This window comes from Corvus cornix, chromosome 13 (assembly GCF_000738735.6).
Source record: "Corvus cornix cornix isolate S_Up_H32 chromosome 13, ASM73873v5, whole genome shotgun sequence".
Taxonomy (NCBI): Eukaryota; Metazoa; Chordata; class Aves; order Passeriformes; family Corvidae; genus Corvus; species Corvus cornix.
The window spans coordinates 14722268-14739354 of NC_046343.1; positions in this window are offsets into that span (position 1 = coordinate 14722268).

Below are 17087 nucleotides of genomic sequence, written 5' to 3' on the forward strand. Positions count from 1 at the left end.
CTGCAAGTCAGCTCCAGTGGGGTTGTCCACATCACAGCTTTCTGTTTCTGCTGCTCAGCCTTCCCTCTACACTGGCGAGCTACAGCAAAGCCACATGTGAACAAAGGAATGGGCATGACAGGGATGCTGCTCCTCTGGCTCATGTCTTACGCACCCCTGGGTGAGAGGGTGTTTCTGTCACACAGCTGAGCCTGCTCCCTCACACAGAAGAAAGCTGGAGACAAACTGGACAAGGAAGCAGCTGGGCAGGAACCTGAGCACAGAAAAATCCTTGCAGCAAACCCTCTGTCAGGCCTCAAATCCTCCAAAACCCCTGCAGAGTCCTTCCCTGAACAGCCCGAGAAGAATTGCAGCTTTGAGATAGCGTGAGACTACTTGAGCACAAGCTTAATCCCGCAGTGCTCCATCCTGGAAGCTCTGAGAAAAACAGCCGCCTTCCAGCTCAGCTCCTGTCACTTCTCCCAACACCACTTTTAAGAGGATGGTGCTCCCGGGGGTGGTCGCTCCAGCCTCAGGCACTGCTGGGCTTGCAGAGAGGTGGGCATGCAGCACCCTGAGCAGCCTGTCCTGCACCCTACTGCTGATCTGGGGGATGGCACAGCCCGAGCAGCACCCCCATCCCTCCTGCACGGGGGTAACACAGCCTCAGGAGCACCCCTATCCCTCCTGCACGGGGGTAACACAGACTGGGGGCACCCCCATCCCTCCTGCACGGGGGTAACACAGCCCCAGGAGCACCCGCATCCCTCCTGCACGGGGGTAACACAGCTCCGGGAGCACCCGCATCCCTCCTGCACGGGGGTAACACAGCTCCGGGAGCACCCCCATCCCTCCTGCACGGGGGTAACACAGCCCCAGGAGCACCCGCATCCCTCCTGCACGGGGGTAACACAGCTCCGGGAGCACCCGCATCCCTCCTGCACGGGGGTAACACAGCTCCGGGAGCACCCGCATCCCTCCTGCACGGGGGTAACACAGCTCCGGGAGCACCCGCATCCCTCCTGCACGGGGGTAACACAGCTCCGGGGGCATCTCCTTCCCTTCGGTACAGAGTATAAGGATAACACAGCCTGGGGGCACCCCATTGATTCAGCACGTGGGACAACACAGCCCCAGGAGCACCCTCTTCTCTCTGGCACGGGAGCAACACAGCCCGGGGACACCCGCATCCCTCCGGTACGAGGATAGCACAGCCCGAGGGCACCTCCATCGCCCCTGGCACAGAGAGTAACACAGCGGATAACACGGGGGGCCACCCATAACCCTACAGCACGTGAGTGACACAATCCGGGGAGCACCCCCATCCCTCCAGCGCGAGCGATAGCACAACCCAGGGGCATCTGCCTCCTATGAGAATAACGCAGCCTGGAGGCACCCCAGGTCCTCCAGCACGGGGGAGAACACAGCCCATCTCTCCGGCAGCGGTGTACCACAGCCCCGGCAGCACCCCCATCCCTCCGACACGGAAGCTGGGAGCTGAACCGCCCTCCGGACCCCACCGCTCGCCCCGAGGCCGAGATGCTTCTCCCGGCGGGAGGGACACGCTCACTCACCCCGTACCTCCTTGCCCTGCCCGCCTCCTCCTCCGCGCGCCCGCCACGCCGGGATGCGGCCCCCGGGACACGCGTGCGGCCATGGGGAAGCGGCTCGGGGATCCCCCGGGACACCGGGACCGGGCTCGGCCGCAGCTGCAGCGCCGGCAGCGGCCGCGGGAGGGCGGCTGAGGGCAGGTGCTCGCCCCGTGCTGCCCCCTGGCGGCCCGGCCCGCGCCGCGCCGGCCCCGCGGCCACCGCGGGCAGGGGATGCTCGCCCACGCTCCCGGCTCTTCTGCGGCGGTCCGAGCGCCTGCTGACGGCCTTGTTAGTGGTGGAGGAGCCGTGGCAGAAAGCAGGGAGGGTGGTGGGAGTTTTGCAGGTCGCTGGTGCGGGAAGGGGCTCTGGGAAGCTCTGTGATGGGCTGGAGAGCAGGGCTGTGTCAGCAGGCTGAGGTGTCCCACAACAGTGTTCAACCTCCTGAACCTCCCCAGGGACAGGGGAGAAGGAGGTGGTGTGTGCGGGGGAGCTGCATTCCCTGCAGGCAGCTGCTGCCCTCTGCCCCGTGCACGAAGCCTCCACAGACCGATGGGCCAGACGTGTGCTCAGCATCCTCCTCCGCGTTGCTAAGAGACAGGATCCCACGGGATGCTGCGGTGCCAGCGCTGAGCCCAGCACACTGGCAGGAGAACCTCTGGATGAGGGGAGGATGATGTGGGAGATCACACAAAAAGCTGCAGCAAGGCACCATGAGAGAGAAAGCCCCACACCTCTAAGGGAAACCTCTGCAGTGGAGAAAAAAGGGTCACAGGCAGGAGGAGGAAGAGCTCGGCATGAGCAGGATGATGCTCTGGAGAGAGGTCTCTGGAGGGTTTCAGGTCAGGGAGATCACTCTGAAGTGAGGTATTTCTGTTAGCAGCCCCGTTCCCCTTCCTGGGGCCGTGGAGGCTCTTCGGTAGCAGCTGACACGGGCAAGCTGCAGAGGGGAGGCTGAGGGGGCACCTGGCAGAGGGGACAGCAGGGGGACACTGAGGGCAAGGATGAGTACACTGGGAGCTGGGCACTGCAGGGCTGCCCTGCCTGGGGCATCTGCACTGGGCTGAAAAATACTCACTTGGCCCCTTTTCTCCTGTCTTTTGATATGGCGAGGAGTTCATGAGGCGTCTGAAAGGCAGGGAGAGAAACGGTCAGAGTTGATATAGGAGATGGATTTCAGGACATTTGCCCAGTGCAAGTTAGGTGGAAAACTGTCCCAGAGCCTGGACTGGGGCATCGGGGTGTCCCTGTCTGACACTGCTGTGATTTTGCAGAGTAGCTGCCCCTCAGTACCACAGTGGGCATTTTCCCACCTTTGTGCAAGTCCCTTTCATGTTTTCCACAGTAACTCACACAAGATAAAACCTTTATTTGCTTTTTAGGTGACCACCCCTTCTATCATGTGATTAAAGATTTTTAAAACATCACATATTGATGCTGGCAGCATGAAGGAGGCCCCAGGAGAGAGCGGAAGGAAGCCCAAAACAAGTCAGACTGACCGTGCTTCTCTGCATCCTCTGGCTTTCCCTGGCTGAGCATCCCATGCAGTTACAGACACCAAGTTTAAAGTCCTGGGCTGCACTGACAAAGCAAATTATGGGATGGCTGCTCCAAGCAGGCAGCTCACTGGGCTCTCCCAGGCCTTTACATCTCCAAGTGGCTCTCCCAAGCAGTCCTTGGTGATGCTACTGGTTGGGGGCCAGTGGGTGCCACAGCCTGGGTTGGTTTCAGCCTGGAGCTGGGCAGGACTGTGGTGGTGGCTGGTGGAGGGATGGACCCCTGTCTGTCACCAAAACACAGGAGTCCTTCCCTAGTTTGTTGGGCCTTTACCCCAAATTTTGAGATTTTTGATGTGGTATTATTCGTAATTTAAAACTATGGACTCTTTTAACATCAATCTGGTGTCCTGGTAGATGACAAAACCTTATTTCTTTTGTAATTCTTCCCAGCTGGCAGCTCCTTCCCCCCTCATTACCCTTCTGTGCCCCCACCCACATGGGCCATGTTTTTCTTTCTCTGGGAGCCCCTCTCCCTGTGCCCTGGGAGGTGTTCAGCATTTTGCAGGGCACAGCTTCTGGAAACACAGGCTCCTTGTCTGCAGTAGTCAATCACCTTGAACTGAGGCCCAGCTGGGTTAACACTTAGGTTCCAAAGTTGCTTCCAATCAGGGCGATCATCTGAGACACAAAAAGCTCCTGCTGGCAAAGTGAAGCTGCTAGATCAGCATAGGAGCAGCTCCTGTTTCCCTGGTTTGATGGGAAGCTGTAAAGCCTTCCAGCTCAGTGCCTTCAGCCACCTCTTGCCACCCAGGCGGCCTGAGAGCTGGATTTTCTGGGCTGGACACTCAGGTAAGGGGACCTGGCTTTCCCAGGATCCAAATCCAGGTGCCCCAGGAGATGTGCTAGAGGCTGGAAGGTGCTGTTTGAAGGCAATTCTTCCCTCCACAGCATTGCTGTAAACTCATGGCACCAGTGCCAGCCTGTCCCTGAGGTGAGCACACCTGTGCCACCCACTGGGCACAACGCTGGTCCCTGGCTCTGCTCCAGGCTGCCCAGCTCTGGCTCATGTTTTCAGTGCCACAACTCCCATCCCCTCCTTTCTGGAGCATGGGATCCCAGATGGGAAGAGCTAAGGGCAGGTGTTGGTGAGGAAAGCACAGCCCTACCCAACCCACGGCTCACAGGCAGCCCCAGCACCACCCTGCCTGCTGCATTCCTGCTGGGGCTGGACACTAACACATCCAAGGTGCCGACGGCCTGGCTTGGGCTGGACAAGCACCCCTGGACACACTGAGCCAGAGGACCAAAGAGATACTGTCCTGGCTGGACAGGTAGGATGCTCCATCCCCCAAAGTGCGCTGGATGAGAATCATACCCTGCTGTCCCCATCACCCCCAGCCCCGCCTGTAGAAGCTGGACATCCTAGTTCCACCCATTTGGAGAAGGATGCTTCAAGTCTCCCCTGAAAGTGGCTTCCTTCTTCCCAGAAACACACTCTGAACTGCACTTTGAGGACTCCCAGTCCCTGCCAGAGACATCCCTGTTCTTGGGCTGCCTCCCTCCCTGCCGTGACTCTCAGTACATGGCAAGCGGGGCCATTTGCCAATGTTTGTGTCTCGACAAACAGTCTGTCAGCGTTTTGGTGTGTGGCTTCAGCTGGGATCAGCTCTGCCTTCCCTCCCCATTAAATGGCAGAGCTGTGTGCAAACACCCTGGCATCAAACCATCTGGGGCACGCTCGGGGCCAACTGCAGAGCTCCCAGTGCCATGTGTCAGGCACCCTTTGGCACCACAGCGAAGGACGACTGCGGGATCGACATTCCCACATTCCCATGCCACGGCTGGCACAGGGAGTCACCCCCACCCTGCCCACGGGGCTCTCCTCTCCCACCAGGACTGCCTACCTGGGTCCCCTTCACTCCAGCCTGGCTCACAGGGCACCTGGCATGAGCAGCAGACAGCAGCACTGAATGAAACAGGCTATGGAAGGGTAGCAGGGATCAGAGAGTCACAGAACCACGGAATATCCTGAGCTGGAGGGGACCCACAAGGATCACCAAGTTCAACTCTTGGCCCTGCATGAGGATTGTCGAGTCCAGCTCCTGGTCCTGCACAGGACAGCCCCAAGCTGTTGGTGGAAACAACTTCTCATTGCTGATAGGACATGAATCCCCCCTCCCACTCCCATGACAAGCTTCCCTGGCCTTCACTCCTGGAGCTACTGAGCATTCCCCTCCCTCCCTGGCTCACTGGGAAGCTGTGGCCTGGGAGATGGAAGCAGGACTGTCTGCTAAGGTAGCACCCTGCTGGGGCCCAGCCTTGCTTGCACAGACACTGTTTGAGCTCAGTGGTAAGACCATGGATATAAGGGCTAGATTCTGTCCTGGCCAAAAGGCTCTGGAATTGGTTTCTGGCCCAGAGACCTGGGATTTAGGTACCTTTACCTTCATCCTGACCTCTGCTCTGTCCTCTAGCCTTGGCAGCCTGCACCAAGAGCAGATTCTGGCTTCTGCCCAGGGTCACGTCCTGCCTCGGTGTAGCTGTTGCAGGAGAAGAGCAAACTGGAAGAGATGTGTGGGATGTGGTACATCCTGCCTGCCATCGCTGGAGGAGATGCCTTGCAGCAGCCAGGGGTCTTCTGAGCTAGCCCGGTGTTCCCAGAGTGCATCCGTGTTCCCCAGAGCTGTGTTTGCTCCCAGGAAGCTGTTGGCATGTTCCCCTGCCTTTCCTCACACATTAACTCCTCACTGCTGATTTGTGAAGACCCTAAATGGTACCTTGGAGAAGATTTCCACATTCCTGCAACACACTGGTGAGACATGGGTTCCCCCAGGCCAGGCCCAGTCCCAGGGTTCCCCTCAGCACCTGCACAGTGAGGGCCTTGTCCCTCTTACTTGGCACAAAATCAGGATTCCAGCTAAGGCCAATAGTAGAGGTGGTGATTTGTTTTACACATCTGAACTTCCTCTTGCTTGGAGAAGACCAACTCAGGGTCGCCATGTAGCAACTCAAAGCTACAAGGACAGGTGATGCTCAAAGCGCCACTGGTGGAAGAAGGCACCCACCCCCTTGCTGGACAGTCCACAGGCTCAGGGTTTGTGCTGTGGGGCACAATCCCAGTCCCGAGGTTTCCCTCTGGTGGTATTGCTGGTGATGTGTTCATACACAAGTGCTATTTCCTTCCGAAATTGCACACTGATGTTTCCTGAGGACACAAGGACGGAACAATCAGCGTCCCCACCAAGAGAGGCCAGCAAGAGCTGCAGATGACAAACACCTGATCTAAGATCAAGTTACAGCAATTATTTCCCATTTCTGCCCCTGGGAGAAATGCGTGTTGCACCTATGATTAACATTAAACTGCAGCAAAAAAACCCCATGATTGAAGATTAAAAACTGAGCCAGAGCAAACAGAGAGCACCCATGGCCATTGCCCCATCACGGGAGCCTGATCCCCGTGCCATGCCTCCCCTAGCCCTGAGCAGAGAGCGCTGAGCTGGGAAGTCAGTGCCTGACTCCAAAGGCAGCTTCTCCCAAAATAGCACGGCCTGCCTCTGTATCTGCTGCTCTTCAGGAGACCAAGAACATCCATAAACATCCACCTCCTGGGGCTGGCCAGGAACAGCAGCCAGCCACCAGATCATGCCCCACACATGCTGGGTCCTCGCTGTGGATGCACAGAGGCCAGGCCTGGGATTGGGATGTGCAGGGCAGGAGCTGCCTGTCCCCCAGGGTGGGCTGGCTGGGACACACCACAAGTGACATTTGGGCATCCCCCTGCGGTAGTGCTGGGCTGGGAATGGGCTGAACCGAGTCTGAGCAGTGTGTGGGGGCTGCTTGTTCCTGCTCAAATGTTCATCGACATGAGTTTGGTCACAGCCATGCTTGGGGGAAAACTGTCACAGGGGTGGGACGTGCTCCTGAGGGAGATGCAGGCAGTCAGGGCTTTTCTACCCCTGCACAGGGAAGGAAGGGCAGGAATAGGGTCAGGAGTGGGGGGGTTGGGAAGGCAGAGGAGCTGGAAGAGGATAAATCAGTTTGGGATTAGAAGGTGGCACTGGCAACCTGCCATGTGACAGCCAGGCTTGCGCAGCCAGGAGCCCAGCTGTCAGCCTGGTGGCAGCAATTAAATGAGGTATCGATTGAGGAATTGTTGTCTGCAGGGTTTAAAGATAAGATCGATGGAGACCAAAAGGTTTAGGCTCCGTTTACTAATCAGTCAGGCACGCTTGGGAGAGAAGCCTTTGGAGACATGGAGAGCTGAGCTGCGTACAGGCAGCACTGCCAATGTGCTTGGTGCCCCCCTCCCTGGCACCACGTCCTCACCCCTCCTGGTTCTCTGGTGCCAGAGGGCGAACAGGCACCGGGTGCCAGTGCCAGGGATTTAAATCAGCTGCGAGGTGGGGGCAGCGAAGGGGCTCAGGATTCTGTCTGCACTGGGATGGCGAGCTGCTTTCCTCCCAAGGCAGGGATGTGGGAAAGAGGGGCTGTGCATGCATTTGGTCGTGGGGAGGAGTAAACCGAGAGGGGAGCTGCTCCCTTTGCATTGCAAATTGTCTGGGGGTGAATTGATCCATTTCTTAGGCTCTGGCATTAGTTGCAGCCTGAACACATTTCTCTTCCCCCTGCTCCTTGTGCAGCAAGCCCAGGGACTGAAAGGAGACAAATGTGGCACAGACTTGTGGCTTCTGTGCTGATTCCGCCTGTGCTCCACAGAGCCAAGCTGGGGGAGAGCAAGGCGATGGCTTGATGCCCTCTGTGCTTTGTTCCCTCACTTCCAGACGATGCCCAGGACATGGTCAAATGGGGACAAGCGGGAAATGGCCTCGCCTGGATGTGGTTTGGGTGGCCTTTGAGATCGTCTCCTTGCTTGATCATATGGGAGAAAGGGTTTGTGGCTTCAAAACAGAGTTGCCTTTAAACCAGCTGGGGAGCTGGGCTAGCCCGTGGCTCTCAGGGGATGTCTCGGTGTCAGCTGTGCGTTGGGAAGAGGCGTCGACGTGGCTCCCCCTTCCTGGGACAGCCGGAGAATTCCTCCTTTCATCTCAGCTTACGAGGAAAATTCCACCCCAGCAAACAGAGGAGGGTCAGGAGCTGTCCCGGTGGGTCCTGTGACCCACAGCCGGCCTGGGGGCATGGCCACCGCAGTCATGGGCCAGCCGTGGCTCAGACCCGCTGCCCACCCCGTGACGGGCCGTGCCCGGAGCACTGTCACCGCAGGACCCGACTGCAGCCCGGGGACAGCAGCCTCGGGCTGCGCTCCCTGCGCGGGCCGGTCCTGCTGGCCCCGAACAGCGCCGAGGGGAGCAGTTCCAGCCAGGGCTGCAGCACGTCCTGCCTTGTCCTTCAGCCGGGAATGCCGCTAGCCATGCAACCCGAGCCGGGCTGCCGTGAAACACAGCAGCGGGACGGGAGAGCAGCCGGGGAGCGGGCGGAGGAGCCGGAGTCACCCGGAGACGGAACGTGCCCCGGGGTGGCGGGGATGAAAGGGAGGGATGGAAGAGAAAACAGAGATCAAGGACACTGTGACGCCATGTGGCTGTTGCAGGGTGTCTCATGCTTTCGCAGCAGGGCTGGGCAGATTTATAGCTTTGTCTTGAGGGTCTGGGGCCAGCCTCCACTTATTTCACATTTAGGAGGCAGTTTCCTTTGCTTTTCCTCTTTCTCTGGCTTGTAAAGCTGCATGTCCCACGCTGGAGCAGACCCATGTCCTTGTCCTCTGCATACGGAATCAGCCTGGGACAGATACCGTGTCTCTGCCAGCGCCAGACAGAACCAAACAGGGTCTAAGGGATCATTGTTTTCCTGCTCTTGTCACACAGTTCCGTGCCACTGCAGTGGCCAGAAACTGAATTTAAAAGTCCTTCTCCATGGGAGACACGAACCAGGCAGCCGGCCCAGGACTGACAAAGCTGTTATGTTCTTCCAGTGTGGATTTTCCTCTCTCTATTCTCCCCCAACAGTGGGGCTGACCATTCTGCCTATGGCCACCTGTCCAGCTAAGAGGGAACAGGATCTCCTGTGGTTTCTGTGGGTTTTAGAGCCAGCAAATGTCCTTTAGACTCTCTGCTCCAGAAGCCATTTCAGCCCATGCCACCTTCTCTGCATGGCTGTGATGGATGAGAAATGCAGGAGACTGACACAGTTCAGACAGCACATCCAGGGTACTGGCTCGTGATGTGACTCTGTGTGTCGAGCATGAGATCAGAGCAGTGTTTTCTGTTTCCTGAGAGGCTGAAGGAACCACCCAAGCTGACCCACTCGTCTCCCTGGTTCTCTGCTTTCCAGCATCTGCCTCTGCCAGGAGAAAGGCTGGTGGGTGGCTGATGATGGGTACCCCAGTGCCATCCTGACCTCCAAAACAGTTCTGGGGGACCCTTAGCTATTTTCCAGGCCTTCTGCCATGATGAGGCACTTGAAGAGCTCCCCAGGGGAGATGCAGATAAGAACAGACCCATCTGCAGAGAGATAGAAAAAGCTCCAGAAGTCAGTCTGGGTCTCCCAGCAGATGCAATGAGTCTCCTCCATAACTGATCATTTCGCATTTCCAGGCTGCCAGAGCATGCAGGAGGCACTGCTTCCTCCACAGGTCACCGCGACAGAGGGGACAGCAGAGCTGTTCCCACCTCTCCTCCATTTTCCTCGTGTCATCAGCTGCGATCCAGCAGCAGGGAGAACAAAGAGCAGGCATTGGGAAAGCTGTTACAGCTCCCCACTGGAATTGCTGTGAAGCAACGGGGAGCAGGAGCAGCACTGAACCCCAGCCCTTCCAAGAGAATCAGTGGAAGCACAGCACCTTTCTGGGCCTCCCCACACCCTCAATGTGGTCATTACTCTTTAGCACAGACACACACGTCTGCAGGCAGACAAACAACCCCGGCAGCAGGCAGGAGGTCTCTTGTCTGTGCACAGGAAATCTCCATCTTTTAGGCTCGAGGGAGACCTCATCCATGTGTATAAAAACCTAAAGGGAGGGTGCAGAGAAGATGGGGTCAGGCTCTTCTCACTGGTGCCCAGTGACAGAACAAGAGGTGATGGGCACACACAGAAACACAGGAGGATCCTTCTGAACATCAGGAAATATTTTTCCCTTTGAGGGTGACCAAGCACTGGCACAGGTTGCACAGGGAGTGGTGGAGTCTCCATCCTCAGAGATATTTCAAAGCTGTTTGGACATGGAGCTGGGCAACTGGCTCTGGGTGGTCCTGCTTGAGCAGGGGGCTGGGCCAGGTGGCCTTCAGAGTTCCCTGCCAACCTCAGCCAGTCTGTGATTCTCAGATCTTGCTGGAGGCAATTTGCCAATGTTCTTCTTTCCAAGTCAAAGTCTTAGACTCTTCTCTCTCCCTCCTGCCGATTTGCCCAGGTTGATGGCTGTCACAAATGCCAAACTGACCTGGGTGGGGCCAGGTGGACGTGGATGCCTCTCCGAGGCAAAGGAAGATGTTTTCCTGCTCAGCCACAGCCCCGGGAAAGCAGCAGACTCTGTGTATGGGCCAGAGCCACCACATGCAGGAAAATTCAGTGACTCCCTCCATGCCAGGAGGGACAGGCAGGCTGGGAACTCCCACATGACCTGGCCTTGGCCCCTCCAACACTGGGATTGATGTGGACTCAGCCAAGGACGTATTTAGAGGTGGACTCTGCACAGAAAGCAGGGTTGCCCCTGGGAGCACATCCCACGCCAGGCTGTTCCTGCTGCCCAGGCTTCCTCCCACCCAGACTTCCCTTCCTCAGATCCAGGTCACTGCCTCTTGCCCTCCCATCATCAGAGATGGTGAATAATTCACTCCATTTCTGTCATTACCTTGAAGGTATTTATAGTGCGTGATTGGGGCCCTCAGAGAATTCCCTCTCCTGAGCTCCATAAATTGCGTTGTCTCGCTCTCTCCTCCCCACTGCCTGTGCTGATTGCTGCCTTGTGTTTGCTGACCTCTTGAATTTTGTTTGGTTTCTCACATCCTTGGACCATGGGGGCAAAGGCTCTCTCCATTTCTCCCCAGGCTCTCTGTTGGGGCCCCAATGTTGTGGGCAAACCGATCCCCAGTGGGTGCTGTGAGACTGCAGGGTCATCTCTCTGCTTGCTGGGCATTCAATGTGATCTCACTCGTGGGCACACCCCACACGGAGCAGAGGCTCAGCCAGAATGGTGGGATGTGTTTCTGTGCAAAGCAAGGGCAGCTGGAGCATGTGGTGAGCTCCTGCTGCACATGCAATGCCTGGATCAGTCATTGCTAGCTCCAGCTCTGCCTCTACAGGTTTTGGGGTCAGGAGGGACCTAAAGTGATGTATGGCTTAGTGTCCAAGACCAGGCTGGATGGGGATCTGAGCCGCCTGGTCTAGTGGGTGGTATCCCTGCCCATGGCAGGGGGTTGGAGCGAGATGAGCTTTAAGGTCCCTTCGAACCCAAACTATCCTATGATTGTATGAGGGCAGGTTTCTCCCAGTAGTTTTTGGTTTTGGCCATGCTGCACTTCAGAGCTCTCTCTTTCCATGAGGAACCACCTGTCTCTCATGCCCATGGCAGGACTTACTCATAAACAGGCCAAGTGTCACTCATGGTGTCCCAAACTCTCAGGGTCTGCCACCAGAGTTGCTCCAGAGGAACATGTGGTTTTGAGCTGTCCCCCATGGCTCAGGAAGCACTGCAGCACCGCAAAGTGGGCACAGAAAGCTCATACTCAGTGATGCCTCATTGGCCTGGAGGTAAGCACAGAATCAGGGAATCATTAAGGCTGGAGTAGCCTTCTAAGATCATCGGGTCCTGCCATTAACCCAGCACTGCCACGTCCACTCTAAAACCTGTCCCTAAGCACTGCAATCCAAGCTTTAGTGCTCACTGGTCAGTGCTGGACAGCCCATAGGGCATCCTGTGACAAGAACCAGGAGATAAAGGCACCAGGCACGTAGTAGCACTGTGCCTGTTTTCCTCAGAGAAGCAGCTAGTTCTCGGCAGTTGTATTAAATCTTTATTTCTGTATCCTTGGCTCTCAGCACCGCCAGTCTCTCATGGCAGGGAGTCCCACAGATTAGACTTTCGGGAAACAGCCTCCTCCACCCCAGCTCAATGTTAATGTGGTTACTTCCAGAGTTGCTCAAGGTCACTCCGTCCCTCCCATCTGAGGGAGGATCAGCAGCTGAGCTGTGCCAAGTCTGAGCTGCTGGTGGGGCAGGATGCAGAGCTGGCCTCAACTGGGCTTACAGTGGGGCAGCTGCCAGTCTGCACAGGGGCCCTGGGGCAGCTGTGGGGTCCCAGGGGAGAGCACCAGTACCCCCACGGCTGGTGAAACTGGAGCAGATCTTTCCCACAGGGTGGGCTTTGGTGCCGCACTGCACAAAGGACAAAGCCCAGAGGGGAGGACGGGGCTGGAGCAGGTCAGGGAGGACACGGCTGCCCAGACCCGCGGCTGAGCTTCACCCTCCTCTGCTCACACCAGCGGGATGGGCATCCCGGGATGCTGCTCTCCTGGGCATCTTGGCCACTCCGGTGCTCTTGGGCACTCAAGGGCTGCTGGTCCAGCGCTGCCGTGCTCCTTCTCAGAGGTGTCCCCACCGGTCACCGACTGTCCCCCCGCAGGGAGTGGGAGCATCGCCACCGCCTGCAGCTGCCCCGGGCCCAGAGCAGGCGGATGCCCGGCTCTGCTCCGCTCTGCTCCGCTCTGCTCCGCTCTGCTCGAGGAACCGCGGCGAGCGCGGCAGGCGGCACTGCTGTGTAGATGCTAAGCTAGGCCAGCATATGGTGCTGTAGGTCCATGGTATAGCTTGTGAGACAGCACAGTGACCTGGGCTCCGGGAATTGCTAGAAGTCATCCCAGTAGCACTGGGGAAGCTTGTGGAGGCTGTCTCCTATTTTGCTTGGGTTTTTGGGAGGGCAGATGTTTAAATCCTAAAACGTCCTGGCCCCAAACCTTGCAAAGCAGAGGATGAAATGTGGCTGGTGTGTTTCTGAAGTGATGCTGCTGCACTCGGGACCCCATCCTGGCTACCGACACTGGGCTCCAGGCTGTCGGTCCCGTGGGGCTGGCAGTGAGGAGCCGGCACACCCAGCCTGTGCCTGAACGGTGGGAGATGCTATGGGCACAGGCCAGTGGGAGAGGAGATGGCTGCAGTGAGAAATCTCACTTCCCAAGAGCTGCTGTGCAGCATTTCCTGGCTGTTTCCAGTTTTAGAGGATTTCTTCCCAAAGAGAAAAAGGAGGAGTCCCATTTTCCCAGGGACAGCGTGCACTGTTTGCCTCATCCCACGAGGCTGCTGAAAAGGAGTTTTGCTGAGGAGTTTTCAGTCAGGCACGTGCAGAGGACCACTGTACCCTCGCTGCCACGGACACCCCACTGCCTGCCCCCACTTCAGGCACGGGCAAATTCTCACACCACTGCCATTTATATTCTTATCTCACAGGTGCAGATTTTGACAAAATGGTCACCTGACCCCCATCAATGTCCCCTCTGCTTTCACGGGTGCCCAAGGACACAGCATTGTGCTGCCTGGAGCATGCCCTGGGGAGCCAGTGGCTCCGAGGTGGCTGAGTAAAAGTCCCAGCTGCTGGAGGCAGTCATGGGACGCGGCTCCACGCCCCCAGCTCGGTGGCCAGGTGATAGGGGATGCCAAGAGTGGAGCCCTGGCCCTTGATGGGCCCCCAGGCATTTCATTCGCTCTGGCACCACCTGAGAGCTTCCCCGGGCAGGGGCTGCTGGTGCCTGCCAGAGCCACCCTCACAGCACGGTCGTGTTGGGTGAGGGTCACACCCCGGGCACAGACCCCACGCCAGCCCCGGGCCAGGGCAGCACATCAGCACAGCACAAGGCCACCCAAACCACCCCTCCCTCCCTCCCTTCCTTCCTTCCTCCTTCCTCCCTCCCTCCCACGGCCCGCTGGCTCCCCAGCTCACAACTCTTCCTCCCAACATCCGAGGGGCACTGATGTGACGTTAACCCTGTGCGCTCCCAGCGGGAAGAGTGCATGGCTGGTGTGTGCGGGTCAGCTTCTTCCAGTGGGTGCAGCACTGAGGTGTCACCTCGGGCTGCTGGGACAGCTCTAGAGCCCCTCTGCCGTCTGCTGTCCCCTCCAGCAGCCTTCCCCTTGATGCTGTGGTCCCTGGGCTGGGACCAGTGTTCTCCCTATGACTGGCAGCCGTGGGAAAGGCTGCTCCCTGCCCCTTGGAAGGAGGGTCCACCCTGTCAGCTCAGCTCCGTTGGGTGCTCTGCTCCACACAGGGATTTAAGGCTGCGGCTGGAGCCTTCAGCATTTCCGCATTTAATGTTGTCCTTTGTGATTCTCAGGCAGGAAGAGCCGTGTGTACAAATAATTAAAGGGAAGAATCGGAGTGATTAGGGCAGATGATTATTGTCAAATTATGATTTATCTCAGAGGGAAATTAGTATCTCCCCCTCCTCCAAAGGGCTCAGCCTAGCACAGTGAATGGGCACCGGTTTTTTGATTAATAGATGCCTTTAGAAGGTCACCTACATCCATTGCAGATTAACTCAGTGGGAAAAGTTCTTTCAGTAATTCAAGCTGTTGTTCTCACAAGCTGTCAGCTCGCTGCGAATCGGGAAGGTCCATCCGTTACAGGGCTGCTGGGTTGGAGGGGATCTTTCTTTCCTCCGGACACCTAGGCGTGATATATGATGCACAGAGACATGGATGACCGAGAAAACGAGCTGTGGAAAGAAAACACAAACAGCAGTAAAGGGAAGCGAGGGAGCTGAGAGAGCTGGCCCAGGCAGCCTGGGGCTGGGACTGGAGGCGCAGAGCTCAGCTTGAGGCTGGTGCTGGAGCAGCGGCCCCAGAGCTGCTCTGCTCAGCGTGGTGGGGGGTTGCATCCCCCTCCATGGGCTCCTCCTGATGTGGAGACAGTAACTCATCTTGTGTTGGTTCCGTCCAAGCCTGTATTTAGACATGTCCATGGAGGTGCTGGGAAGGCTGGAGCCGGCATCCCACGGGATCTGACAGTCTCCTGTGCACTTCTGGCAAAGATCCCGCAGTGCCAAAGCTTGACTCTTCCACACCATGGTCCTCGCAGCTGGCTGAGGAGGAATGACCACACCAGGGTCTAACAGCAACTCAGGCATCTTCTTGGGGAGGGCAGGAACTGGTGATGGCAAAGTGGAAACACGACCAGCAGGGCTGGGATGAGGAGGAGTTGGGACTCACACCACTTCTGGACACTGTTGGTTCAGCGCCCATCCACAAACCTGTGAGCAGTGCCAGAGATGCTCATCCTGGTACAAGCTGTTCTTCCTATTGACCTTCTCTAGATGTTCTAATTCCTTTGAACCTCATAACCCCTGAGCTTAACAAAGTCTACAGAAGGGACTTTTTCCCTCCTCATGTGTCCGTCCCTGCACGGAGACACTCAGGAGACATCACTGAGGTGACATCCTGCATGGTAAATTTGTGCTTAGTTTCTGAACGCTGACCAAGGCCCAGCATCTCAGGCTGTGTTGGGAATGATGTGATAATGGGGCAGCTCCTGCCACGATGATGTTTACAGGTACCCATTTTTAACTTGTGTGCATTTAAGACCAAAAGAGAGACTGGAGAGTCCTGCAGGTATCCTGCATTTTAAGGTGGAAACAAAGAGATGAAGATGACTCTGTTCCTTGATAAATAACCACGATGATTATATTTAGATTTCTTTTCACAAATGAATGATATTCCAGCACAGTCATCAAAAATTCCCACTAACAAACGTTTCTTTTGCATCCATCTAGCCTTCATCATAAATCTATGTGCCAGGCATTAATAATATTTTCAGCAACAGATTGATTGACTAGAACATAGCTTGGTTTTCTCTAAACACTAAGGGGTTCTCAACTGATTTATTGCTTACTGAAGTCTGCACATATTTATATGTGTACCATATTCCTTGTTATATACGTGCCCCTCCTCCACCCAAGCTTTCTTCAGCAGATCCATCATGATGGTGTCAATGGCTACTGTAGGTCTGGACATCTTGTTGCCAAATCTATAGCAGAGGCTTTGCTGGCCCAGTACAGGGTCGGTGTGTTTTTGATAAATGACTTTTAAGGCCAGAAGAAACAATTAGATCATTTTGAGTGGCATAGTCCAGAGGCTCTTTTCCAGTCACCCTTGCACAATGTCTGGTAATTTGAAGAGACCCAATGTTTCCCTTCCAGAAAAGCCTTCTGGTTTGGGCTGTCCAAGAGATTGCTGGTTAGGCTGGTTTTAATGCAAGGCTTTGGATATTTGGAAGGTTTGGAGGCGTATATGAGAATCTTGCTTTGATATATTTTACTTAGTTTGAGGCTTGCTGAGAAGAGCTTAAGCCTGTGGGCGACACTCTTCAGGGGCTTCAGGCTGGAGAAGAAATAAAAACATCTCCTGATGCAGTTTCTAAAGCTGTCCTCATCTAGATTGTGAGGGATTGGCCACAGAGTGCATCTTCTCTGGAACCAAGAGGTGACTCTGGAGTTGCTCCCTGTATCCATCACACACTAAGGACAGGACACAAAAAAATGGAAGAGGAAAGAGCAGCAGGACAGCACTGAAGACCAGTTTGCCCTGCATAACCAGGCTCCTGGACTAGATCTCAGCATCAGTCATCACAGGGCTTAGGAAGGCCGAGGGCAGGGACAGGGACAGAGATTCCTGTTTCCAGTACACCGTGCAGCCTAATTTTGGCTTCCTGGGGAGCGGGTGCTGGTGAGCTGATGAGATGAGAGCTTTCAGACAGCAGCTGCCCAGAGAGCTGAGCCCCAGCTGGAGGGGCTTTCTCTGACATGGGCATGGCATCCTCAGGACACTGCGTCTGTACCAGAGGGAAGAGGCAGCTGGAGAAGAGATCAGGTTGAGAATTTTATTTTTACCCCTTTAATATCCTTTGATCCCCTGGCAGACACTGGGGGGACTGGCAGGTGCACTGCTGTGCCCAGCTCTGGTGGGGAGGCATCTGCTGGCGTGTGCACCATTACAGTGATCACTGGTGTGATTGACTGGCTGTCTAATGGGTTGTTACAGCACTGCAGAGCCTGTCTTGCTCTACAGGTTAACTGTGAGGAGC